The sequence below is a fragment of the Larimichthys crocea genome, chromosome III, assembly GCF_000972845.2.
Source record: "Larimichthys crocea isolate SSNF chromosome III, L_crocea_2.0, whole genome shotgun sequence".
In the NCBI taxonomy this organism is placed as follows: domain Eukaryota; kingdom Metazoa; phylum Chordata; class Actinopteri; family Sciaenidae; genus Larimichthys; species Larimichthys crocea.
This window is the reverse complement of record NC_040013.1, coordinates 18936819-18947948: the sequence shown is the minus strand read 5'-3', so window position 1 is coordinate 18947948 and position 11130 is coordinate 18936819.

Here is an 11130-nt window from a genome sequence, read left to right as displayed (position 1 = left end):
AAAAGAGAAGATGGCCTTTTCTATAAATAATTTCTTAGTACGTATTTTTGTGTATCCTAAATAATAAATAGAATACAACATACAAACTGACCCAAGCAATGGTAAAATGTTAAAAGATTTTGTCCCGACACAACAGTCGCTTGTTAGCCATGTTTGAGTTTGTGTCATATTTTGCATTGGTGATGATAATTGAGTGTGCCTGAAAGCACGATGTTATCCACTGCGCTTCTTACACTTATTATTCTTACGCCGAAGGAAGGAAAAACGACGGAAGGAAGGAAGGAAGGAAGGAAGGAAGGAAGGAAGGAAGGAAGGAAGGAAGGAAGGAAAAAAACGGTGAAAGGAAGGAGGGAAGAAAGTAAGTTTGTTTTTCACTTCTACTGAATTTACTGAGCAGTGTCAGTGATAATGTATGGGGGCGACGGGGCCAGAGTCAGGCACACTCAAAATTTCTTTAGAAATTTTCTAGTTTTTAAAACATATTTGCCGTTTTTTATTTGTTTTCTGACACAGTTTTACACAGTGCTTTATTGAGCTGGTTTGTTATTCGACAGCAGGTTTACATTGATTATTGTGTGTTCTAGTCAATGGCTGTCACTGATCTGTCATGTGAAGTGTTTCGTGTTTCTTGAGTATGTTAACCTCAGCAAGCAAGGCATGCAAACTTTCAATTTCAGGAATTACACCAGACTAAGAGACACCTAGTGTTACTTGACTGTATTCACTGTGGCTGATATGTGGAAGGATGTTATTGTTAGCCCTGAATAAAATACAAACATTACCGAAGTCCTGGGGAAGATTTCCCTAAAGATTTAAATTTAAATGTAGCCCAAACTTGTTGGTTAAATTGATTAACTGTAGCTCAGTCATGTACCAATATAAAATGACTTTGCTCTGTGTGTGTTGTCTTGTAAAAAAAAAAAAAGGCCTTTATTTATAAGTGGTATTTTGAAGCATGCATCTCAGGCTTTCTCACAGGGAAAATGACCAGCCATGTCTGTCATGATAGAGATGTCTGTGTGTAAATAAATCAGTAAAGGTCAAAACCTCCTCCACTCCAGAACCACAATTAGAGATAGTGCTCAACTCTGAGGTCTCTTGAGTAGCAGGTTCAGTGTGCCTCTGACCTCCACCCCCTTGTTTCCCACCAGCAGAGTGTCAGAAAACCCAGCACGGGGACTCTGAGTGGGAGGAAGATTCAATGGGATGCTCTCACGCTGTTTACCACTTTTCATACAGCACAGAGGCAGACTCGGAGTGATGCTGACACATGCAGCGGGATTCTCTTCTGCTGTTAGGACTTCGCTGACACATCCTGTATATGAGTCATGCATTGCCTGGTAGTTACTTTTTGGAGTTTAGCATGTACTCCGGTGCTATTAGATGTGAAATCCATTCAATATTTAAAACCCTCTCCAGTACACCGGGATCTGGTTGACAAATATGTTCATGATGAATAATTTAACGGGTACAATTTACAAAGACTAGCCACAGCAGAGGTTATGATGCTCTCTCTTTGTGCTCCTCTGTGATATGAGGGCGAGAGAGTCAGAGGAAGAGGCTGTGCATGAGTGCTCATGTGATATTACATGTGCTTTAAGATATACCGTATGGTTGCACGTCTATGTGCACAAGATAAATGTCCTGTACCAAGGAGCATCAAGGCCATGAAGGTATTGCTTCTGTTTGCTGTGAAGGCAATTCCATAAAGTGCCTGCATTATACAAAGGTGATATGTGTGTGTTTTGTTTTTTGAATAAATATCGATGAAAGCTGAGGGCTGGGTGCTGCTTGGTTATCAAGATACCGAATTTTATTTTCCCCTTTTTGTATTTTTATGAAGTGTAATGATAATGCTTTTCAGATCACGTAATCATTGTTTATCATACAGTGATGATGCAGCAAAACATTTTTCAAGGTGAAATGCATATTATGAAATGTTTTTATCACAGCAGGTGGAGAAGCTCTGCCAGATAGACACTGCTAACCTGCTGTAAAATCTATATTTGTCTCATTACAAGCCAAGATATCTTGCTTGTAAAAGTTTACTGTAAAACGGATCTAAATGACGGAGGGAGTCATGGGCTGGTAGATTTAGGAGAGAGAGGGGGTGAGGAAAAGAGAGAGAGAGAGATCCTCTTATCTCTTTTCATGTCATTGATTTATTCACACACAGAAATGGGGGCAAAACAGTATTTCATCGGAGTGATTAAAACTCGGGAGAGACAGAGAGAGCTTGAGATTGAGCTTGTCTTTGTCTTTGCATATTCATTCGGTTTCACATTGAAAGAATAATTACAAATTGATTATCCATGTCCAACACCAGGGCCCGATCGTTACTTTGAGAGCATCTCTTGAAGCCCTCTAGTGTCTGCAGACCCCAAAAGACAATTACGTTCTTATCAAAAAAGAGGTGCTTTTGTGATGTATTACATGTTATAGATGGTAGATTCTCTAATGAATATTCATTGATGATTAATTTCAGCAACAGTGCCCACATAGGACTTTTTTTTTTAACCATGTCTAGTCTCGAGTTAAACGTGTAGTAAATAAAGTAGTCATTAGTCAATAAAATCACATGGAAGAAAAAGGAGAAATGTGGAAGGAGTGAAAACATCAAACAGAATCTTCTATCCAAATGAATAAAGCAGCATTAAGTGTTTTGAGAAGCCTGGGTATGCATTTCATCGTCTTTTAGGCGAGGTGATCATGTCATGCAGCAATGGAAACAGTATGCTGGTGTGAAATGCAAACTTCTGACAGTGGTCACACTTCAGGCATTTGCAATTAAAAAGTTGTTTATCACAGCTCCCAGTCATTGTATTAAAAAGCATAGTAATGAGCTGGGGAGCTTTAATCAGACTTAGGCAGAGCTAAGAATTAAACTATCCGGGTGAAAGATGATAGCCACTGTTGCTTTTTACTGTTAGTTTTACGACACAACCGCTGAGCTCCACTGAATAATTAAAAGGTTTGTTAATTACTATGAAATGTTCCATCAGCTGTATGGGGGGAAGATTTCACCTATGATGTTATCCAGGGTCATGAAGCAATGACTGGAATATGGTGCGTCTGCAAAGAAATCCTAATGATTTGGAGCTCATCGTTAAGAGAGGCTATGCTGTTAGGTAATGTGTTCTTTTCCTTTCCACAGTAGCTGGTTGGCTTTTTGGCAGAGAGTCAGATGAGTGAATTGGTTCCACTTTCTGTCCATTAAATATGAAGCTACTGCTGGCAGCCAGTTAGCTTAGCTTAGCATAAAAACTGGTGAAAGCCTGGCTCCATCCAACGATAACAAAATCTGGGAAATAGTCTGGCACATTTGGCACAATTGCTGTTTTTGTATAATACATTACTTTATAATAATGTGTAGGCCGATTTTGTAACTGTTTCCCTTTTTTTCCCTTTGATTTTTGTTAACCTAAGAGCTCCTGACCACATCTTCTTTTTTAACGAACAGATCATTAGAGCATTGATTTCTCATCTGACTCTCCATCAGACAACAACTAAGCATATTTCCCAAAATATTAAACATTCATGTAATTAATATAATTATAGACAGCTGTAATAAATGGACAGATGTACATGCATATTTATTATTATGACTTTACTTATGATCACAGACTAGTGAGTTGACAACAACAGCCAAACACTCAGGTAGTGCAACAACACAAAGATATAACAGCCAGCTAATATTACTAATCCAACAGAGAGAAGCCGGGCTCAGCCTCTTCGGTCTCTTCACCCCATGGTGAGACTCTGCTGGGCATAGTTAGGTTACCTGCTCGCCCAACATTGGTTCTGGTGCTCATTCCGGTGTCGCCTCCTGTCTGCATTTCCCCCCTCCTGCCCCAGGCCTGAAAACCTTCTCTTTCCGGGGCTCTAACACACCTGTGGCATCAGTGTAAACACCCAGTGCTCTGAACTCACAGTCAGGGCAACCCAGCTATCAAACTGAGCTAACAAGCCAACAGCGGCTATGGTTTAAAGCAGTTTCCTTTAGTGTCCATCAGGAAACTGTAAATCACAGAGAAATGAGGCACAGCAGCCAGAGGACATCGGAAGGAAAACCGGTAAACATTTTCTCCTAAATATATGATCCAGTTTCCCCAGAATAAGTGAAATAGTTGGTGGTGTGGGACACAGTGTGCCATAAAGCCTTACATATTTCTTGTGGGATATTATGTGATAACAGGCAAGTCAGTGTAGCATCAAAATTATTTAAAATGTGTTTGTTTTATGCTAGACACATACCACATTTTGTATAATGATTAACTTTCCAGCCTTTCATTTTATTTTCTGTTTTTTTTTTTTCCCCCTCTGTTGCCCTCTCGGGACTTATCAGTTTACTCCAGATCTTTGTGCAAAGCTCTGACTTGCAGCATACTTTGTTCCCCTCTCTTTTGTCAAGGACACATATGTCATCTGGTGTCTGTGTGTGTGTGTCTGTGTGCGAAAGTCACCTGATTGCTTTCATTTTGTTTATATCCCTCCATTTGAGGATCTCTATTTTTAGTCCATGTCGTCGCCGCCTCACTTTGTCATGACACTCAGCAGGGTTTTCTCTCAGCCAATATTCTTCATTACTTCACTTCTCCCCTGCTGTTTTTACCCTCCAGATATCTCTTTTTCTTCTTACCTGCCCTGTATTCCTCACCCCATTCTCTTCCCACACACACCGCTCACTCACACTCCTTAAAGCTACAACAGGATGACTAAACATGCTGTCATTTACAGCTTAAACCCGTACCAAACACAAAGTCAGCTGCCACTGACTTTCATTTGAATTTACATAACATGTCACTTTCTATCACACTGGGTTGCAATTGACCAGGGTCATTATTGTAATATGACATAGGTTAAATATATGTTGTATATTCCAGTCACATAAGGGAGAAAAGTCTCACAAGACAAAGCTGTGTGCCAAGCATATTTTAAAAATTAAACTAAACCTCACTGATAGTTGATGCTGTGACTTGTGTTTTGCAATGCATTTCAGCACCAAATGTCTGCACATATGGTCATACTTCATGCTGTTGAGCATAAGGATAACACAGTGGCACTCTTCCTTCTATAGAAAAATATAAGTAGTATAAATATTTAAATGTTTCGAGTATGCGTCTTACATTAAAAAAAAATACAATAACCTTTAGTTTAGCTCACATATAGATTTGTTGAATATCAAATTAATGGATGGATGAACGCAGGTTTACATAACAGAGAAGCATAAAAAATCTATTTTGCTTCACTTCAAGCAGTATTGATATCTTGTCTTTATCTATCATAAATATCAAGATTGTTTTGTCTTTGTTTTTCTGGTTGTCAGAGGAAAATGTCAAAACTACAATGAAGAGAGTACTTAGCCGCACAAGAACACACACACACACACGCACGCACGCACACGCAAACCTTTCTCCGCTATATTTAATTCATGCTGACTGAACAAAGTGTCCAAATGACGCTGCACTTTGTTTATTTTTATGTGAAAGAAAAAGAGCGAAAGTGAATGTGACACAGTTACAGCTCTTTCATCTACAATCAGATAACACCAGATGTTGCAGGCTGCCGTTGTGTGCCATATGCCCAGCCTGAAATTGTTATCTTTTCTACATTAATGCTCAGTGGTGTTCATGATGCATTTATTTTGGATGAATCCGAACACGATGCTGCAGTATCTGCATTCCAGATGCTTCTCAAAATGTTCAAAGTTTAAAAGTAAAACACAAAGTTCTGACCCGGAGCAGTACTGCAGCATTTGTAAAAGTAAATGTCAGAACAACGCCTGGATTTAGTCATTTCAAAATCTGGAATGCTGTGTGATCTTGGGTATGGACAAGCTTCTTCTCATAGGCCACTCACAGTGTTACTCATGTAATGGGTTTAGGCTGTGCAGTGACAAGTTAGCTGATGGATGAGGTGATTATATCCCTCTTTTGCTTCACTCGAGGACAGTCCCGAATTCCTAATTGGTAAGAGAGCAGACGACAAGGGAAGCGACGTCTTCCTCTCTTTCTCTCGTTTCCCCCTCCGTTCATCCCTTTACTACATCCCCAGTTCCCAGTCATTTAACTAATCTTGTTTTATCCCCTTGTCGACAGGCGCAGAACTCAGGCAGTAAAATGGAGTGCAGTAGAGATAACTTGCATGGCAGGGCCACAGTAATTTAATGGGAACAGATGTTTCCCCTGCTAGAGTGACAGCAGATCCTTCTCCAGCTCCCTGAAGGGAGGAGCAGACACATTACAGATGGTTGTTGTGCCTGTGGTCATCATTACTAAGACCCAGGTTTAGACTGGACTCCAATCCTGTTGAAAATGGACGTAACTGCCCCTGGATAAAAATTTAAAAAAAGACTTAAAAAGCCTTTGGCTTAAACCTTGAGACAGGAACAATGATGCAAACATGTGAGAGGAACTAGGAGGCAGAAATGTGTAAACACAGTGTGAGTGTGAGTGTGAGTGTGTTTGTGGGTGCCCTTGAACTCGTTTTTCTGTTTGAACTGTGTGTGGGCATTCCTGTATTTTTGTATGAGAGTATGTGTGGGCATTTGAGACACAGTCTGTATATGATCTCATCACTGGAGCTGGCCTCCACAGACAGTGAGGCAGCAGACACTCATCGACCCGAGCACTGCACAACAAACAGAGGCAACAACAGAACACATTAACACTCCCATGGAGAGAGAAGTGCATGAAACGTATTCCTCTCTGCCGTTCCCCTTTCTCTTCACACTTAAAAGATGAATTCCTCTTTATAACCTACTCAAATTGAATTCTTCTCTTTTGTGTCACGCAACAATGAGAAAACATTTCATCAAGTCTTTGCCTTTGCGTCATGCTTGTAACTCAAGTTGTCAGCTGAGCTCTGTAGGTCAATAATACACCATTTTCCTGCTGCAGCACTGCCATTCATATTTTTTTTTTATTCTTTTACTATGTTATGAAAATATTTAGGTTTGCAAAATGCTTAATTTCTAATGAAAGCTGCAAATAATATTTGACATTTTCTTTCACAGCTTGAGTATCCTTTTTTTCGACACTAAAAACTGAGATATGTAATTCATGCGCAGTTTGTGTAATTCATAGGGATTCTGAAACGATGACATAGATGAGAGAAAATACACGGATTAAAAGCAATATTTGATAATCACGATAGAAGTGGACACAGCACTTACACAGAAATAAGCTGTAGCGTTTACTGTAAATCATGAGGTTCCCGCTAGTTCATTCTGCACTGATATTTCCCTGTGATTGCACATCTTAACAGTTCCACTGAAAGGTAATCCATTCAAGTAAACAGTGATTTTGACAATCACTCCCTGCGCTTCCATCCTCAACCCCTCTGCGGAAATGCATTTTATGATACAATCTAACCACATTGTACGAAAAGAGACTGGGGATTGTATTGGTATATACTGTGAACGCTGCATTTTGCTGTGTATCTCCCATGTGTGTATTTTGTTGTACAGTATTTGATAACGGTCCAACAACTCATATCTTACAGGCGAATAGTTCAAAGTGTTAAGACAGCTCTGTGAGGAATGCTTTTGTCTTTCTACACATTGTTGGCATGGCACGTAACACTAAATCTATATGGAATTAATCCATCAGTTGCTTATAATATTACAGCTATTGTATACGGCCACAGTTTATTCATTCTTCTATATGAATGTGTTAAAAAACACAATACATATGTCTAGAATATTAACACTAGGTTAATATTCTAGACTCACATTGTTATTTATTCACCACATTAGACATTAAATCAAGCCATGTTTTAGCGTATGCACACACACATCTATAGAAATCTTTTTTCCCCATATAACTTAAGGGCGCATCATACACTCCCATTGACAACTGACACATCCAATGTCAAAAAAGCGCCGCCATACTGATTGTACAGTATGTTCTCGCTCAACACTCCCCAATAGGCAAAAATGCAATTTATGTGCATATTAAATGCAAGATCACTCCTGGTTTCGGGAAAGAAAAGCTGTCATATTCGTAAGAGGATGTGCCAATTGGAAAGGTCACAACTGTCTATAGAGAACAAATGAGGCCGGTAATCGTTTTTCCTGCCAGCCTTCTACAGGCACATAAAAGACCAGGTGCTTGTCTGAATCTTGACGATCCCCTCTAAGTGAAATCATTGACGCGCATCCAGCTCAATTAAGCAGCTACTATAGTGAGCAAGGAATGATCACATTCTGTAGTAGACAGTGAAAAAAAGTCACACTGTGCCATGACAGCATCACGAGGGTAAGTTAAATTACTGGTTGCGATTGGCTGAAATATGACTGACAACTCCTTGAGGAATTGTAGAGTGACAAGAACTCTCTAAATCTTCTTTCAAAACAACTTTTTCACCAGCAAACGGCAACTATTAAAACACCTCTGACATTTACTATTCCTCTGTGAGAACTCAGAAGCTGATAAAACAGTGCGTACTCTTACACCTCAAGGTCGTGTATGGCACTGGGTGAGGGAGGATTATGGGGTCTAATGGACAGTGCTTGACTTTAATGAAGAGCCCTGATGAGGAGGCAGATTGGTCCCCATCGACAGATCAGCCGCTGCTATTTCCATTTTCATGGGTGCCCAGATGCATCAAGCAGAGAATTTCATGGCCCGATTGCTGATCCATGTGGGCTAAATCTGCTTTTGAATATACAGTTTATGTGTGTGTGTGTGTGTGTATGTGTGCGTATATAGAGTCAGTGTTTTACAATATGTCAACTCGGACTGATCCATTTCAGAAAGCGGAGAGTTCTTTGATCCTGAGTCAGTCTTCACACTCCTCCATATCTGTAATCTCTAACATGTGCTACATTCAGAAGCACAATGTGCTGTTAATGGATTTCAGGCTGTAAGTCAGGCAGCCTTACACGCATATGGCTTATATGAAGAGTAATCAAAAAGCTGTTAGGATTTCCTGATTAGAAAAAAAAAAAGCTTCTGACACAGCTTTTCTGGAGTCTGCAGAGCAACCAGAAACATGAATTGGATCTTGGTTGAGTCCACGATACTTAATCATTTTCTTATCAGCAGTTGCTGTCAGACCCTGGCTAAGGAATGACCCCAAAAGAAAGAGGGGAAATGAAGGACGGAGGGCGCCTTATGCTAGCCTGCCATCTCCATTGAGCTCTGTGACACACCTGCCTATTGACACCATTGCTTTATTCCACCTGAAATCCCCTCCTGATACCCACTCTGTGAAGGTTAATGGGGGATAAAACATTTTGTCATAAAGCTCACAGCAGCACCTTTTTTTTTCTTGGTCTGGCATTAGAGCCAACAGGCAGGACAGAAAGAAAAATTTATATCACTGCCAGCGGTCACTAGTGAACAACTTGTCATCGTGGCCTATTTCAGAACAATATACCCAGTAGTGCCAAGCTGTGGATGCTTCAAGTACAAGGGCACAGCTTAAGATGTGTAGTGTGGGTTTGTCATTGGTTGCAGACAGGATGTTTCTGCTCTGTGATGAGCATTAATAAATAAGGTCACCATAATCAATCACTGTATTATAGTTGATGCGAGGAAAGAAAACATAGAAACTGTCTTATTAAATGCTCAAAAACACACCTGAAGGATTTCCCCCCCGCCTCACATGTGATAAAATGAAGTGATAAAGGTCAGATTGGGTTGTTTTTCAGGACAGAGGTCTATTTGACATGCAGGTGGAAAACATTTTCCCCTCCCTAAAGGTCTCCAGAGCCTTGAGGAAGCAAATGTACCTACAAAATAGTGCCACATTGTCCAATCCACAAAACACTCTTCGATAAAAGTCTCAGTGCTGTTTCACTGTGAAACCAGCAGGTTTTAATATTATCTTAGAAATAAAGTCACAGAGGACCAAAAGCAATCAGGTACAGTATTGACACACCAATGCCACTTGTCAATTTGCAATTGATGTGTGGATGTGCACAAACCACCGATGATTTAAACCTCTACTGTAACTATGAGAACAGTCACTGTTTCTACACTGATAAGGACAAAGATGCTTTTTGAAGACGGCACATTTAAGAGATCATTTCTTTTATTTTGTTTCAAACAGGCTTAAGTGTTTCTTCAGCGGCAATTAACTTCAGCTGCGCGAGCAATCCACATGATTCACTAACAATGCATTGTGGTTAATTGGAGCTGATGACGCTTGGATCTCTTTTGACTTCAATATGGAGTGAAACTAAGATAATTCAATTATATGCTGAGGTAAATTGGCTAAGTGATTGGGTCATTGTTACACACACACACACACACACACACACACACACACACACACACACACACACACACACACACACACACACACACACACAGGCATGAAACTTTATGAATCACTTAGCAGTGTGCAGCGTTAGAAAATATGTCTGCTGTATTTATAGAGCAACACTGCCCCCAGCTGAAATGTGGTATGTGCTACTGGTGCTACAAGGAGTCCATGCTGCAAAGAAATGTGAACGCAATAGGACATTGTGCATACATAGCACACTAACACACTATTAATATGCATAATCATGGTCCTACGATGAAATGATACAATAAATGGACTACTTCTTGAGGGGCACAATACAAGGCTGCAATTTGTTTTCAGTTCCTGCACAAATATAATTCTTTCACTGACTGTACTGTGTGGTTGCTCCAGCTGACCCAGCGATGTTGATGTGATGTTTATAGACTTATATATATATATCACAAAACAGTGACTAACCCTTAAAAAACAACATGAAGCTGTCTGTGTCAAATACCTGCTGCCCTGGTTATGTAAATTTCTCTAGATAAATCTATATAACTGACATGTAACCTCTCTGTTGTAACATTTTGTTATGGTCCTGACTTACATGTTTTATTTGAAAGGCTCAGATTTGTTTTTGATTTTGTATATGGGACATTTATAACTGTGCTAGCTGTCCTAATGCATTGTCTTAATGTGCTGCTGAATGGATCTCTCATAATCATTGTAAATGATTTGTCCGACCTCTTGAATGTATTTATTTGGCTGCTCCCCTTAACTGCAGACTGAATCACTCCATTAACTCAATGCAGCTTCCACCAGAGGTCAGCAAAAGCAGCTCAGTTTTACTAAATGTTTTGTTTTCATGTCTCAATAAAAGCCATGCAAGATTATCCC